Raw genomic sequence first — 17,567 nt, 5'->3', positions numbered from 1 at the left:
TGGAGGAGTCGCCTTAGGAACTGGTGGTGGCAGAGATGACACAAAGAAGAAACACTTCCATGTTCCCGTTATCTGTCACTCTGTTAATCTTTCTTTTTAATAAGTATTTGAACAAAGCAGGGGTGACATTGAGAACATCAAAATGAGTTGTCAACAACAAACCAAATAGTGAGGATGATGCAATTATCGTTCAACAAAACAAAGTGTTGCTTTGATATGTCGTGTCATTGAAGAATGCATCATAACAACGTTAGATGTCGCTACAGCAACAGCTTGCTGTGACAACTGCTATAACACTCTTATTAGAATGTAACACCACTCTTGTTACAATGTAACAAGGGACTACAGATACAAAAGCTCTGGCCTCTTTCCTTTACTACTGAACACACACTTATGTACACTATCATGGGAAACACGTTCCTGTGACTGAAAAAAGAACTTGTGCAACATTCTCTAAACATCCCCGTCCTTCTCTCCTCTCACTCTCCTTTGTGTCGTTACATGCCGACTCCAGGCACGGCATTCTGGGATAGCTCGGCATGGTGCATTCGGTGCTTAACCATCCACCCATCTCTGTTTACAGCCAGACTGGCTACACCTGCTGCCAGGGGACCTGTGCGTGCCTTCAAGCTGCTGACTGGCTGACTGGTGCTCCTGCTTCTACTCCTGCTGATGACAGCTTTCGGAGGACTGCTTGCACAGCAGTGTAGTGGAGGAAACTAGCTAATAGCTAGCACGCACACTGTTGTGTGTACAGTATTTCACTATGTTAGGGAATTCAAGTGGAACTTGACTCAACAGTTGGTTTCTAACTTCTAAATGAAGCTGATGAAATATGTTGATAGTGGGATAATTTGATAAGACATATGGATGGGATGGTGGTTAAAAATCTGTGTCTTGTGTAGTTTTTACTCTAGACACCTTATCAGATGAGTGGAAAGTCAACACAAAGTTGTTTTGTTCCCTTCTTGTATGGAAATAATGTTTGCGAGATAATGTTTGAGGAGATTACCATGAAACTCTGAGAGTTCATGTGCTTTACAGAGATAGAACACTATGAATATATGCCAGCAAAGGACATGATAAACTATAGCACTGCAAAATACCTACAAGCTACTTGTCCTTGTCACGTTGAAGGGCCTTATACAATATACTCATCAGTAATAACAATTGACATGTACAACAATGTGTGATCATCTTGATGAGTCAGACACAAATGATATCCACGGATCATAAATGGTTGACTCCATTTTTCTCGTTACATTCAAAGGGCAAACAATATAAATAATCCCATGATGCTTATGGAAAGTGTTATCTGTTACAATGAGTTTAACCATTGAGATGCATGTAAAAAATTACCACCAATGATGTGTTTTATTTCATGTCAAACAGGGGTGGCGTGTAAACCTGGTTTGATATTTAGAAAATGATGCCCATCTTAACAGTTAAACCCTTTGTACAAGACAGATTCATTGTATAGCCATACATTAACAAAATGATGGATATGCAAGTCTGTATATATACTGTATGTAAAAATTAGTGAGCTCTTTTGATGAATTTTATTTTATTTATTTTATTTATTTAACCTTTATTTAACCAGGTAAGCCAGTTGAGAACAAGTTCTCATTTACAACGGCGACCTGGCCAAGATAAAGCAAAGCAGTGCGATAAAAACAACAACACAGAGTTACATATGGGGTAAAACAAAACATAAAGTCAAAAATACAACAGAAAATATATATACAGTGTGTGCAAATGTAGCAAGTTATGGAGGTAAGGCAATAAATAGGCTATAGTGCAAAATAATTACAATTAGTATTAACACTGGAATGATAGATGTGCAAGAGATGATGTGCAAATAGAGATACTGGGGTGCAAATGAGCAAAATAAATAACAATATGGGGATGAGGTAGTTGGGTGGGCTAATTTCAGATGGGCTGTGTACAGGTGCAGTGATCGGTAAGGTGCTCTGACAACTGATGCTTAAAGTTAGTGAGGGAGATTAGAGTCTCCAGCTTCATAGATTTTTGCAATTAGTTCCAGTCATTGGCAGCAGAGAACTGGAAGGAATGGCGGCCAAAGGAGGTGTTGGCTTTGGGGATGACCAGTGAGATATACCTGCTGGAGCGCGTACTACGGGTGGGTGTTGCTATGGTGACCAATGAGCTAAGATAAGGCGGGGATTTGCCTAGCAGTGATTTATAGATGGCCTGGAGCCAGTGGGTTTGGCGACGAATATATAGTGAGGACCAGCCAACAAGAGCGTACAGGTCACAGTGGTGGGTAGTATATGGGGCTTTGGTGACAAAACGGATGGCACTGTGATAGACTACATCCAATTTGCTGAGTAGAGTGTTGGAGGCTATTTTGTAAATGACATCGCCGAAGTCAAGGATCGATAGGATAGTCAGTTTTACGAGGGCATGTTTGGCAGCATGAGTGAAGGAGGCTTTGTTGCGAAATAGGAAGCCGATTCTAGATTTAACTTTGGATTGGAGATTCTTAATGTGAGTCTGGAAGGAGAGTTTACAGTCTAACCAGACACCTAGGTATTTGTAGTTGTCCACATACTCTAGGTCAGACCCGTCGAGAGTAGTGATTCTAGTTGGGTGGGCGGGTGCCAGCAGCGTTCGATTGAAGAGCATACATTTAGTTTTACTAGTGTTTAAGAGCAGTTGGAGGCTACTGAAGGAGTGTTGTATGGCATTGAAGCTCGTTTGGAGGTTTGTTAACACAGTGTCCAATGAAGGGCCAGATGAATACAAAATGGTGTCGTCTGCGTAGAGGTGGATCTGAGAGTCACCAGCAGCAAGAGCGACATCATTGATATACACGGAGAAAAGAGTCGGCCCAAGAATTGAACCCTGTGGCACCCCCATAGAGACTGCCATAGGTCCAGACACAGGCCCTCCGATTTGACAGTAGTTGGTGAACCAGGCGAGACAGTCATTTGAGAAACCAAGGGGAATAGAAAATAACCATTTACAACACTTGCTTATCTACAACATATACATCGTGTCCTTAATAATAACATGCACAAGTCAAGGACCTCATTAAAAACAAATACATTTGGACTCTTTCTATATACACTGCTCAAAAAAATAAAGGGAACACTTAAACAACACAATGTAACTCCAGGTCAATCACACTTCTGTGAAATAAAACTGTCCACTTAGGAAGCAACACTGATTGACAATAAATGTCACATGCTGTTGTGCAAATGGAATAGACAACAGGTGGAAATTATAGGCAATTAGCAAGACACCCCCAATAAAGGAGTGGTTCTGCAGGAGGTGACCACAGACCACTTCTCAGTTCCTATGCTTCCTGGCTGATGTTTTGGTCACTTTTGAATGCTGGCGGTGCTTTCACTCTAGTGGTAGCATGAGATGGAGTCTACAACCCACACAAGTGGCTCAGGTAGTGCAGCTCATCCAGGATGGCACATCAATGTGAGCTGTAGCAAGAAGGTTTGCTGTGTCTGTCAGCGTAGTGTCCAGAGCATGGAGGCGCTACCAGGAGACAGGCCAGTACATCAGGAGACGTGGAGGAGGCCATAGGAGGGCAACAACCCAGCAGCAGGACCGCTACCTCCGCCTTTGTGCAAGGAGGAGCAGGAGGAGCACTGCCAGAGCCCTGCAAAATGACCTCCAGCAGGCCACAAATGTGCATGTGTCTGCTCAAACGGTCAGAAACAGACTCCATGAGGGTGGTATGAGGGCCTGACGTCCACAGGTGGGGGTTGTGCTTACAGCCCAACACCGTGCAGGACCTTTTGCATTTGCCAGAGAACACCAAGATTGGCAAATTCGCCACTGGCGCCCTGTGCTCTTCACAGGTGAAAGCAGGTTCACACTGAGCACATGTGACAGACGTGACAGAGTCTGGAGACGCCGTGGAGAACGTTCTGCTGCCTGCAACATCCTCCAGCATGACCGGTTTGGCGATGGGTCAGTCATGGTGTGGGGTGGCATTTCTTTGGGGGGCCGCACAGCCCTCCATGTGCTCGCCAGAAGTAGCCTGACTGCCATTAGTTACCAAGATGAGATCCTCAGACACCTTGTGAGACCATATGCTGGTGCGGTTGGCCCTGGGTTCCTCCTAATGCAAGATAACGCTAGACCTCATGTGGCTGGAGTGTGTCAGCAGTTCCTGCAAGAGGAAGGCATTGATGCTATGGACCGCCCGTTCCCCATACCTGAATCCAATTGAGCACATCTGGGACATCATGTCTCGCTCCATCCACCAACGCCACGTTGCACCACAGACTGTCCAGGAGTTGGCGGATGCTTTAGTCCAGGTCTGGGAGGAGATCCCTCAGAAGACCATCCGCCACCTCATCAGGAGCATGCCCAGGCATTGTAGGGAGGTCATACAGGCACGTGGAGGCCACACACACTACTGAGCCTCAGTTTGACTTGTTTTAAGGACATTACATCAAAGTTGGATCAGCCTGTAGTGTGGTTTTCCACTTTAATCTTGAGTGTGACTCCAAATCCAGACCTCCATGGGTTGATACATTTGATTTCCATTGATAATTTTTGTGTGATTTTGTTGTCAGCACATTCAACTATGTAAATAAAAAAGTATTTAATAAGATTATTTAATTCATTCAGATCTAGGATGTGTTATTTTAGTGTTCCCTTAATTTTTTTGAGCAGTGTATAACATCTTGCTTTTTAACACATTTTCAAGAACTGATAACAGGCCATGACTAGATCTCCTGTGTTCTGCATTTGTCACGCCCTGGCTCTGGGACTCTTATATGTTGAGCCAGGGTGTGTAGATTCTATGTGTTTGTGTTTCTATGTTAGGATCTAGTTCATGTGTATCTATGTTGGCCGGGGTGGTTCTCAATCAGAGGCAACGAGAATCAGCTGTTGCTTGTTGTCTCTGATTGGGAACCATACTTAGGCAGCCTGTTTGGCACAGTGTATTGTGGGATCTTGTTCCGTGTTGGTTTGTGTTTGTTACAAAGGACTTCACGTATCGTTTTGTTGTTTTTGTTCGTGTGGTGAATATATAATAAAGTATGTTCGCATTCCACGCTGCGCATTGGTCCTATCCTTTTGACGATCGTGACAGAAGATCCCACCAATACTGGACCAAGCAGCGTGTTTCGGAGCTAACGCCGGGTAAGGAGATGGAGAAGTTGGCGATGGCCCAGGTGGGCCAATGGTGGTCATGGGAGGACATGTTCGAGGGCAGAGGACCATGGGCAAAGGTTAAAGCCTTGGCAAGAGAGAGGAGGTACGGCGCCAACAGTGTTGTCGTCGGACAGGCGAGAGGCAACCCCAAGACATTTTTAGGGGGGGCACATGGCATGGACGACGGGGCTGCTGGAGGCAGATAAGGGGCGAGTTTGTGGACGAGGAGAGAAGGCCACTGGGTTACGGGAGCCATTGGTGATTAGAGGGAGGGAAAGAGGCACGGCGAGAGGTACTGAAGTGTGTTGCCAGTCCGGTCCGGCCCGTTCCTGATCCCCGTATAAGGCCAGTGGTGTGTGTTCCCAGTGCGGTCCGGCCTGTTCCTGTCCCTCGCACCAAGCCTGTGATGCGCGTCGCCAGCCCGGTCCGGCCTGTTCCTGCCCCTCGCACCAAGCCTATGGTGCGCGTCGCCAGCCCGACCCGGCCTGTTCCTGCCCCTCGCACCAAGCCAATGGTGCGCGTCGCCAGCCCGGCCCGGCCTGTTCCTGATCCCCGTAAAGGCCAGTGGTGTGTGTTCCCAGTGCGGTCCGGCCTGTTCCTGTCCCTCGTACCAAGCCTGTGATGTGCGTCGCCAGCCAGGTCCGGCCTGTTCCTGCCCCCCGCACCAAACCTATGGTGCGCGTCGCCAGCCCGGCCCGGCCTGTTCCTGCTCCCCGCACCAAGCCAATGGTGCGCGTCGCCAGCCCGGCCCGGCCTGTTCCTGCTCCCCGCACCAAGCCTATGGTGCGCGTCGCCAGCCCGGCCCGGCCTGTTCCTGCTCCCCGCACCAAGCCAATGGTGCGCGTCGCCAGCCCGGCCCGGCCTGTTCCTGCTCCCCGCACCAAGCCTATGGTGCGCGTCGCCAGCCCGGCCCGGCCTGTTCCTGCTCCCCGCACCAAGCCAATGGTGCGCGTCGCCAGCCCGGCCCGGCCTGTTCCTACTCCCCGCACCAAGCCTATGGTGCGCGTCGCCAGCCCGGCCCGGCCCGTTCCTGCTCCCCGCACCAAGCCAGGGGTGCGTGTCGTCAGCCCGGTCTGGCCCATTCCTGCTCCCCGCACCAAGCCTGTGGTGCGCATCGTCAGCCCGGTCCGGCCCGTTCCTGCTCCCCGCACCAAGCCAGGGGTGCGCGTCGTCAGCCCGGTCCGTCCCGTTCCTGCTCCCCGTACCAAGCCAGGGGTGCGCGTCGTCAGCCCGGTCCGGCCCATTCCTGCTCCCCGCACCAAGCCTGTGGTGCGCATCGTCAGCCTGGTCTGGCCCGTTCCTCCTCCCCGCACCAAGCCAGGGGTGAGCGTCGTCAGCCCGGTCCGGCCCGTTCCTACTCCCCGCACCAAGCCAGGGGTGCGCGTCGTCAGCCCGGTCCGGCCCATTCCTGCTTCCCGCACCAAGCCTGGGGTGCGTGTCGTCAGTCCGGCACAGCCCGTGCCCGGTTCACCGGTGCCTGGTCAGGTACCGGTCAGCTGCTCCACACCGGAGCCTAAGCAATCCGCTCCACCGATGTCCAGTCCAGCTCCAGCCAGCGGGACCAGACCAGGGGCACTACGGGGGGGTTATTAGAGGGTGGTGGTCACGCCCGGAGCCGGATCCGCCTCCGAGGAGGAATGCCCACCCGGCCCTCCCCTGTTCGGTTTATGTTTGGCGTGTTCGCAGTCCGCGCCTTTGGGGGGGGGGGGGGGGGGGGTACTGTCACGCCCTGGCTCTGGGACTCTTATATGTTGAGCCAGGGTGTGTAGATTCTATGTGTTTGTGTTTCTATGTTAGGATCTAGTTCATGTGTATCTATGTTGGCCGGGGTGGTTCTCAATCAGAGGCAATGAGAACCAGCTGTTGCTTGTTGTCTCTGATTGGGAACCATACTTAGGCAGCCTGTTTGGCACAGTGTATTGTGGGATCTTGTTCCGTGTTGGTTTGTGTTTGTTACCAAGGACTTCACGTATCGTTTTGTTGTTTTTGTTCGTGTGGTGAATATATAATAAAGTATGTTCGCATTCCACGCTGCGCATTGGTCCAATCCTTTTGACGATCGTGACAGCATTGTACTTTTACTACAAGCATGTGGAAAGTAAATATACATATAGTTTATACAGAGCGATAACAGATATCTAAAGATAAATTGGTACATTTTCAATAATATTCCCTGTTAGATCGGAGACCTAGACATGTTGGCCCATACAGACAATACTCTTATACCTCATGAAAGTAAAACTTTAAGAAATGTACATACCTCTCTTCGTAGGTTTTAATAAAGGCTTTGATAAATGTCCATGAAATAAGGCAATTAAGGACTGAAAATTAAACGTTTCTTTGTAATCCAAATTGTGTAGCAGTAGGCCTAAGTAGCTCATACTTGTAATTAAAACTTGTCTCATTGAGTGGATTTCAAATTCGCCGCATAGATGCTATCAAACAAGACACCCATGCACATCAATATAAATGAGTTCCTTAGAAAACTATTAACATTGGGTTTGTGTTTGAGAAATTACAGAATAAATAAAAAAAGAGAAAACCCTCAAAATGGCAATACTTTAAGTCTGTACACATTTGTTGCATTCCTTCCTCGGCTTTACACGCTAGTACAGTTAGGAATCTCCCTTGTGCTCTCGCAGGCATTTCCAATTCGCCCTGGGGTAGAGAGAAAAAAAACACAACATAAGAACAATGTGGGTTAGTCCACTAGTAGTAGAGCCTTTGATGCCTGTGAAACAAATAACTACTTGGACATTGATACGGCCTGTTAATTACTTGGGTTTCATTACAATGTCATATCAAAAGCTCTTAAGCTGTTGTTTCATGTGTGGGACATAAGTGGCTGACCCATTCGTTAGTTTGTTTCCTTGTTTTCTTCTGAAGATACAGTACCCCTCCTTTTTCCTACCAGTTAATTCCATGTAAAGAAACAATGTAGACTTTCTAAACACTATGTAGTGTATACACTGCAGGTCAAAAGTCAACATTGTTATACATGGAGATATGACCCATATGTGTTCTAGTCCAATACAATTAGTTTGGACAATGTATGTGTAACATTGGTGGATCTTTCTCAACAAGGAAGTTCAAAGTCACCAAATCAGTAACTTGCTAATAACAGAATAAACAACGATTTATCAGACTATGTATCTTACGTTTAACCCTGGCGTCCATCTCCTTCTCACTGAGGGTGATTTAGACGTGCTGTCATTCTGGCTGACCGAACCGATCATCTCATGCTCTTTCTCCTGGTTCACCTCTGCTTATATGTTAATCCAGGGGATTTTTCTGCAGATTGGTAAATGTAGACAGACAACAGCCATGTTACAATAAGCAATGACTAGTCAATGATGGTCCGTCCCATTGGCAGCATTTCTCAAAGATGTATATTACACTTTTAGTTCAGAGTTCGTATGATGACAAGACTAAATTAACCCCTGTACATGTTATTATCATGAAGCCACTAAGAAAATCTTAATCTACGCATCATTAAATTCCCATTTGACATCAATGTCTAGTAGTGATATAAGACTGTAATCCTAATGCATATACATTTTGCATAATCTCTGAAAAATCTTTCCCCATTGATATTTATGATTAGAAATATGTGTTTAATCGACTCGTACTTCAATTTATTTCAAATTACAAGCAATTTTGTTATTTAATTGTTTTGCTTTGTTGTGTGTGACATTTCAATAAATCTGTTTCCTCTTTAGATTAATGCAGGAAATTCCATATCCATAATTGATGCGTTTTCCGCAGACTTTTCCATCATTCAATAATTCAGCTACTAACAGCCAAAGTACGACAACAGCATATTAACCAATTTAATGATAGTTTTCTTAACATAACATCACTGATTCACACATGTGCCTCATGCATCCAGATCACTCTAAATCTGTTTACTACATCTACAGAATAATTTGAAAAGATATTTCAAAGGAATGTAATTAGTTCATCGTTCATTTATGCAGGCTCTATCAATCTAGCATATTATTATAATATGCATTTTTAAAGATGATGGCAGGTGATTAGATTAGTGATGGGATACAGTGTTCAAATATATAATCATACAGTACTGTACATACCTCTTGAATTTGTAGATGAGAAACACTGCTAAACCCAGGAATACTACTGATAGGAGCATCAGCATGGCTGAACTGCTGTGTCTCGGGCTGGAATCCACCAAGGGTGCTGTAACAGAGGGTAGAGGAAGACCAACGTTAAACATAACAAGAACATAGCAACACAATAAAGGCTGTTGTTTTTTGAGATTTTCTTGCTTCATTGCCAAAATTGAACCTATACTTTGTTGTATCACCAATAACAACCATGGAGTACAGTTGAGATATATTTTTTGCATCGCAATAGTCTGGTACAGTAGGGCTATATACATTCAATGCATATGCTTTACTTGAATCAATTTGTTTAAAACAAATGTGTATTAAACAGGACCACAGTGTACAATAAAGTTTTGTTTTGGAGCCACAACATTGTCAAAAAACTATTCCCTTTCAGTGGCCCGTATACAGCAACAAATGTCATTTATTTTGTCTGATATGTGTGATGATGTAGTCTAGGCCCAAAACAACAGAGCTGGGACAAGGGACGACTTCGCCACCAAGTTTATGCAACAGTAAATAAATCTGGCTATGGATTATGGGTAGATCCACGGCAATGATAGTGCATTATGAGAACCTGCCCTGTTTATAATTTCACAAAATCAAAAGACGGTTGTAGTGTGAAATTGCTATTTCTAATTGGTTGCCTTTCCTCCAACTAAAAGCCATCTGCTTAAAACAAGCATAGCAACATTCATATTCTGAGGTAAATGCTAAATTATGGTAAAAACTAGCCTTTTACAATGACAACTGTCACAAATATAGTGCAACACAGCAACACTTACTGTGGAATAAGTGTGTGATGCTGATTATCCTATTCAACACCTCATTCTCACCCTCTCTCTGGGGTATTACATTGACTTTGAAATGAATATTAGTATATTTTCTACTTTGTATTTTTTCCAGCCCCAGCTCTGAGAGGCGGCCAGTGATGTCGATGGCCTTTCTGAAGCAGCTTGAAGGCTCTTCCTACCTTTTCTGAGATGACACACACACACACACACAAATCTTTTCCATTGTGAAGCAGGTTTTGTGTTGTTTCTGGGTGGACACTGGCAAATCATTTGAATTGCAGCCAAGAGTAGTTATTTATTTGTCTCACTTCAAGCCAACACTCAAACTGGTGTAATGTTGATGATAATATTTTTGTGATTCTGAATTCTGCATGCATTTATAACCAAACTTCTCTTTTTTTGTCCTTTTCTCAAGGACTAAATAATCAACATAATTATACTCAGTGCAACACTCATTTTGTGGTTGGATGGCTGTAAAAGACAGTGAACAGATGTTGGGCGTATTGATATAAAAGATCCCTTGTCTCAAGGAGTTCCACTTAAAATAAAATCCATCATCCCTTTCCTCCCATGTCCTCCTCCAATCTTCATACACCCAGGATGGTGACAAACATATCATGCATTTTTTAAAATACAGAACAAAAAAAGTGTTTGGTTTATGCTATCCAAATATGGCTTATAAAGAGATTATCTCCAGTAAATGACATTGCATTTACGACATTGTCACGATCATTTATGGAAGATACGGACCAAGGCGCAGCGTGATAAGCGTACATTTTATTAAGTACTTAACTCACGACAAAACAACAAACAAACGAAACGTGAAGTCCTAGGTTACACAAAACAAACCTTAACGGAACAAGATCCCACACCGACTAGTGCCAAACAGGCTGCCTAAGTATGGACCCCAATCAGAGACAACGAGATACAGCTGCCTCTGATTGGGAACCACCCTGGCCAACATAGATCTAAACGATCTAGAACATCAACATAGAAAATATAACACAGAAACTACACACCCTGGCTCAACATTTCAGAGTCCCCAGAGCCAGGGCGTGACAGTACCCCCCCCCCCCCCCCCCCCCCCCAAAAGGCGCGGACTGCGACCGCGCCACACAAACACAACAGGGTAGGGGCCGGGTGGGCATTCCGCCTCGGAGGCGGATCCGGCTCCGGGCGTGACCACCACTTTCTCTCCACCTCCCCGTTGCGCCCCTGATCTGGTCTGGCACCGCTGACTGGAGCTGGACCCGACGACGGTGGATCAAACCGTACAGGCTCCGGACTGGAGCCGCTGGCCGGAGCTGGACTGGACACCGGTGGAGCGGATTGCTCTGGCTCCGGAGTGGATCCGCTGACTGGAATTGGAGCGGACCCCGGTGGAGCGGATTGCTCTTGCTCCGGAGTGGAGCAGCTGACCGGTGCCGGACCAGGCACCGGTGGAACAGGCACGGGCCGTGCCGGACTGGACACACGCAACACTGGCTTGGTGCGGGGAGCAGGAACGGGCCGGACTGGGCTGACGACGCGCACCACTGGCTTGGTGCGGGGAGCAGGAACGGGCCGGACCGGGCTGACGACGCGCACCACTGGCTTGGTGCGGGGAGCAGGAACGGGCCGGACCGGGCTGACGACGCGCACCACTGGCTTGGTGCGGGGAGCAGGAACAGGCCGGACCGGGCTGGCGACGCGCTCCACTGGCTTGGTGCGAGGGGCAGGAACAGGCCGGACCGGGCTGGCGACGCGCACCACTGGCTTGGTGCGAGGGGCAGGAACAGACCGGGCTGGCGACGCGCACCACTGGCTTGGTGCGGGGAGCAAGAACGGGCCGGACCGGGCTGACGACGCGCACCACTGGCTTGGTGCAGGGAGCAGGAACAGGCCGGACTGGGCTGGCGACGCGCACCACTGGCTTGGTGCGAGGGGCAGGAACAGGCCGGACCGGGCTGGCGACGCGCACCACTGGCTTGGTGCGAGGGGCAGGAACAGGCCGGACCGGGCTGGCAATGCGCACCACTGGCTTGGTGCGAGGGGCAGGAACGGGCCGGTCTGGACTGGGAATACGCACCACTGGCTTGGTGCGGGGAGCAGGAATGGGCCGGACCGGGCTGACGACGCGCACCACTGGCTTGGTGCGGGGAGCAGGAACAGGTCGGACCGGGCTGGCGACGCGCACCACTGGCTTGGTGCGAGGGGCAGGAACGGGCCGGGCTGGACTGGGAATACGCACCACTGGTTTGGTGCGGGGAGCAGGAACGGGCCGGACCGGACTGGGAACACGCACCACTAACTTAGTGCGGGGATCAGGAACGGGCCGGACCGGACTGGTGACACACACCACTTGCTTGGTGCGAGGAGCGGGACTGGGTTTCCTTATAAACCTCCGCTCCTTCTGCTGCCTAACCAGTTCCTCTCGCCGTGCCTCTACACTCTCCCTCTCCCTTAACGCCTCTTGTAGCTCCTCCCTCTGACCAATTAACTCCTGCTCCCTCTGGACCAATAGCCCCCGTAACCTGGTGGCCTCCTCTCCTAGTCTGCAGATTCGCCCTGTAGCTGCCTCCTGCTGCCCCGTCGTCCACGCCGTGTGCCCCCCCCCAAAAAAATGTCTTGGGGTTGCCTCTCGCGTGTCTGTCGTCAGCACGGTTGGCGCCGTTTCTCCTCTCCTGCCTGGGCATTTACCTTTACCCATGGCCCTTTCCCCGTGAATATCTCCTCCCATGACCACCATTTGCCCACCTGAGACATCGCTATCTTCTCCTCCTGGGCACACTGCTTGGTCCTCTGTTGGTGGGATCTTCTGTCACGATCGTTTATGGAAGATACGGACCAAGGCGCAGCGTGATAAGCGTACATTTTATTAAGTACTTAACTCACGACAAAACAACAAACAAACGAAACGTGAAGTCCTAGGTTACACAAAACAAACCTTAACGGAACAAGATCCCACACCGACTAGTGCCAAACAGGCTGCCTAAGTATGGACCCCAATCAGAGACAACGAGATACAGCTGCCTCTGATTGGGAACCACCCTGGCCAACATAGATCTAAACGATCTAGAACATCAACATAGAAAATATAACACAGAAACTACACACCCTGGCTCAACATTTCAGAGTCCCCAGAGCCAGGGCGTGACAGACATCACAAAAAGAAACAAACACAGCTAAAAAAAGGCAGAATATGTAGAGAAAATTATGATTTCTCATGCAAGTACATACAGTTAATTTATGTAATTATCTTGATACTAACTTTTTTCCATACCCAAGTTAGCTGTGTGATGTAAACGATTACTCTTTCTCCTGGCTTTAGCTCAAACTCCACCAGATTCTGGTCCAGAGCGCAGGCAAGTATCTCAGAGATCTGTTGAAGGAGATGAAAGAAGCATAATTTAGTTAAACAATTGTCACCATTTACAGCTCTTTCAATTCACACACTGCATATTTAAATAATATTTGCCATCTTGTCATGACACCCACCACATTGGTTCAGTTATCTCAATTGTCAGACTCGGGCGCGTAGAATGAATGTGTGTCATTTTAGCCATGACAATGTAATTATCCTATTGGGTGAATTGGTGTGAAGGATTGGAAACAATTAGTCATATATGCCATGACAGAATTACAATGACACTCAAAATGTCAGCGTCCAATCTAACTGTCCCATACCTGCTTTAGCTCCTCTTCGCTCTTTTTCCTGCCCTCTGATTGGTTCTTGTGTGGTAACAGGAAGAGCTCAGCGGCCGTTGGCACACCTGGAAACACTGCAACCAATAGCTGATCCTCTGGAAAGTCTGACACCTGTTGACAATGGACAGTACTGTTACAATATGTTCATACTTGTATAGTATTCTTTGTCTACAGTCAAAAACAATGCTTTTAGAGTATATGCATATTTAACATGTTTGAAATCAAAGGAGAGGGAGGTGACAACGAAATAGTTTTGGGCTTGACCAACATGTGTTGATAACCCAGTACAACCTACAGGTAAAAAATGATACAATATGTCACCAAACCAATAGATGATAATCCAACATTAATAGGACATTCTTATCTCAACCGCCATGTTTTTCACGAAAGTGTATTTATTTCTTGATAGGAAAAGTAGGTCTTGCCAACCAACAGTTTTTCCAGGCCTTCAAAATAGCTACCATTAAATGTTATTTTCTTTATAATGGCCTTTTTCCACTTCAGACCACCTATGAGGCAGGGGGTTCCAACCGGTAATCAGTGCCCATTTTAAAAGCCATTCATGTTTTAATGGGTTCTCTATGGTGCTATCGGCAGACAATGGAGTGGTGTAGTCGGTGAGTCACATACACTTAAAGCACATTAATTATCAAGCATAAAAATCTGTATTTGAGTAGCAAAATAGTGGACAAATAGAGAGCAAAGGAATGACTCACAATGAGAGTAAATAGGCATAGAAGGAAAGGAGAGGGATAGGGAAGGGGATAGGATGCAATCGCCCCTGTAAAAATCAATACACTCAGGCCGGTTTGATCTCTTTGCGATCACTCATTAGTCTAAAAAGCCTTCTGGCTCTGTGTGCTTGGGTAGCACTGGCATTTTATGTCCCCCAAACTCATTGGCTGGAGTGAAACATCTGATCTGGGTTAAGGGAGGGGAGAAGGTGAGTCAGACTGAGTCAGATGAGTGAGCTTTTAGGAGGGAATTTTGGCCAAGCTCAAATGTGGCTGAAAAAACACGTCTACCGGGCTTTATCTTGACACTTTAATATTTGAACAGCAAAAGCTTTTGGAGCGGCTTCCTCACAATCTTACTGTATGCAAAGCTAAATAAAAAGTGGTCAGTTACTAATTACTGTTGTAAACACACCATGATGTGGATTCTGTTTTTCATTCATCGTGAACTTGACCGTAACTATGAACTATGACAATACTAGGTTATGATGATTTACCTATAACTATCATTTTATTCTCTGATGTGAAGTACAGTCATTACCCAGGAAAGGAAAGGTGGGGCGAGAGCATGAAAGGGAGGCCCAGAAGCAGTGCACTCTCTTGGGGAAAAAAGATGACATGTTAACCTCTTGCACCACACTGAGAGGTGCATTAACAGGTGGCGGTGAAACCAGCGGGGGGCTTCCGACAGTCACTGTCTAGTTTTTCCGAGCTACCGTCCTTCTAGATCTGCATTGCTTGCTGTTTGGGGTTTTAGGCTGGGGTTCTGTATAGCACTTTGTGACATCTGCTGATGTAAATAGGGCTTTATAAATAAAATGTGATTGATTGAAACTCCTGAGTGGCGCAGTGGTCTAAGGCACTGCATCGCAGTGCAAACTGTACCACTAGAGATCCTGGTTCGAATCCAGGCTCTGTTGCAGCCGGCCGCGACCGGGAGACCCATGGGGCGGCGCACAATTTGTCCAGGGTAGGGGAGGGAATGGCCGGCAGGGATGTAGCTCAGTTGATAGAGCATGGTGTTTGCAACGCCAGGGTTGTGGGTTCGTTTCCCACGGGGGGCCAGTATAAAAAAAAAAAGTGTTCACTAACTGTAAGTCGCTCTGGATAAGAGCGTCTGCTAAATGACTAAAATGTAAATGATTGATTTGAACCTGAGAGGGAGTCTTCTGCCATCTTCCATGTACCGCAAGGGGAGTAAAGAAGAAGCCGGAGAAACCGAAGATGGAATGACTTCTGAAAATAACTTCAAATAGCCTCTATTACTGAACTCCCCATTCAAACCTTTATGAGGTGGTGGGTTGGAATCAGCTGAGGAGCAAAAGTGCAGCCCTGCCTGGCTCTCACTATTGTCAGCCATAGAGCTGTACTGTAGTACAGCAACACTGCAGCTTAATGGACCCTGACTTTAAATGCGATGTTGCTGCCCCTTTTCCTTCTAATCATCTTCACTTTATTGAGGGGAGATGTTTACTTTGACACATGATGAACTGAACACGAACCGCAGCAAGATAAAAAGAAATGAAGAAATAAATGTAATAACACTTTGTATGGCGGTTATTGCACAATATCTAGGCTATGAACCAACTCTAGCAGTACATGGATGAATAGGTCTTACTATGATTTCCTTTCAGAGAAAGGGTGAAAGAGTGAAAGGAGGGATGGTTTGATAGCATTAAACAGAATATGGAGGAGATTAACTAGTGTTCATAAACTCAATAGAGACCTGAAACCCATATACCGTTGAATGTATTTACTTTAGGTATTAAAAGGTTGTATAACAAAACTTTCAGAATGAAAAGAGGTGCTGTAACACTCTATTGAGGCTAGCAATTAATAACTCAAGCTAGAGCTATGACTTTCTATAACTGAGTGTGCCCCTCAGTTCAACACAATTCAATTGGCTGGTGCTAAAAACATCCCCACAGCATGATGCTGCCACCACCATGCTTCACCGTAGGTATGGTGCCAGGTTTTCGCCAGACTTGACGCTTGGCATTCAGGCCAAAGAGTTCAATCTTGGTTTGATCAGACCAGATAATCTTGTTTCTCATTGTCTGAGAGTCCTTTCGGTGCCTTTTGTCAAACTCCAAGCGGGCTGTCAAGTGCCTTTTACTTAAGAGTGGATTCCGTCTGGCCACTCTACCATAAAGGCCTGATTGGTGGTGCTGCAGAGATGGTTGTCCTTCTGGAAGGTTCTCCTATCTCCATAGAGGAACTCTGGAGCTCTGTCAGAGTGACCATCGGGTTCTTGGTCACCTCCCTGACCAAGGCCTTTCTCCACCGATTGCTCAGTTTGGCCGGGCGGCCAGCTATAGGAAGAGTCTTGGTGGTTTCAAACTTCTTCTGTTTAAGAATGATGGAGGCCACTGTGTTGTTGGGGACCTTCATTTCTGCAGACATTTTTTGGTACCCTTCCCCAGATCTGTGCCTCGACACAATCCTGTATCGGAGCTCTACGGACAATTCCTTTGACCTCATGGCTTGTTATTTTTGCTCTGACATGCACTGTCAACTGTGGGACCTTATATAGACAGGTGTGTGCCTTTCAAAATAATGTCCAATCAATTTAATTTACCACAGGTGGACTCCAATCAAGTTGTAGAAACAGCTCAAGGATGATCAATGGAAACAGCTATATTTCGAGTCTCATAGCAATGGGTCTGAATACTTATGTATATGTGATATTTATGTTTTTTTATTTTTAATACATTTGCAAAAAGTTCTAAAAACTTATTTTTGCTTCATCATTTTGGGCTATTGTGTGTAGATTGATGAGGAAAAAATTGATTCAATCCATTTTAGAATGAGGCTGTAACGTAACAAAATGTGGAAATGTCAAGGGGCCTGAATACTTTCCGAATACAGCGTATGTTGCTCCCAGGTGACAAAGTGCAATCCGTCACAAAGCCTCACCCTGACCTCTATCACAGTAGCTCCCTCCACTGGCTCTCAGCCTAGCTCGTCTGAGTCGCCTCTCATGTCATATCCACTGTGGAGATGGTGAATAACTGGCTCCATTGGCTCCAGAAACAGACCGTTAATTCAGCTCCTGATCTAGGTGCATTTTTCTCAAAGTA

The 17,567-nt window shown here is 46.7% G+C and overlaps 1 pseudogene across 1 annotated transcript in view; it reads right to left on the bottom strand.

Moving 5' to 3' along the window:
* Nucleotides 1-7,747: 7,747 nt before the first annotated feature.
* Nucleotides 7,748-17,567, bottom strand: part of LOC311130326 (VPS10 domain-containing receptor SorCS3-like) — a 202,502-nt pseudogene continuing 192,682 nt past the window's right edge. The window contains exons 20-25 of the transcript in view: nucleotides 14,022-14,044; nucleotides 13,733-13,864; nucleotides 13,313-13,427; nucleotides 9,240-9,345; nucleotides 8,307-8,439; nucleotides 7,748-7,806 (exon numbers count right to left, since the gene is read on the bottom strand). The product of the transcript in view is annotated as a VPS10 domain-containing receptor SorCS3-like (transcript). The remainder of the gene's footprint in view (nucleotides 7,807-8,306; nucleotides 8,440-9,239; nucleotides 9,346-13,312; nucleotides 13,428-13,732; nucleotides 13,865-14,021; nucleotides 14,045-17,567) is intronic.

Source organism: Coregonus lavaretus (assembly GCF_964263955.1).
Source record: "Coregonus lavaretus genome assembly, chromosome: 6".
NCBI classification, from domain to species: Eukaryota; Metazoa; Chordata; class Actinopteri; order Salmoniformes; family Salmonidae; genus Coregonus; species Coregonus lavaretus.
The sequence above is the reverse complement of the archived record's forward strand: the minus strand, read 5'-3'. Positions and strand labels throughout refer to the sequence as shown.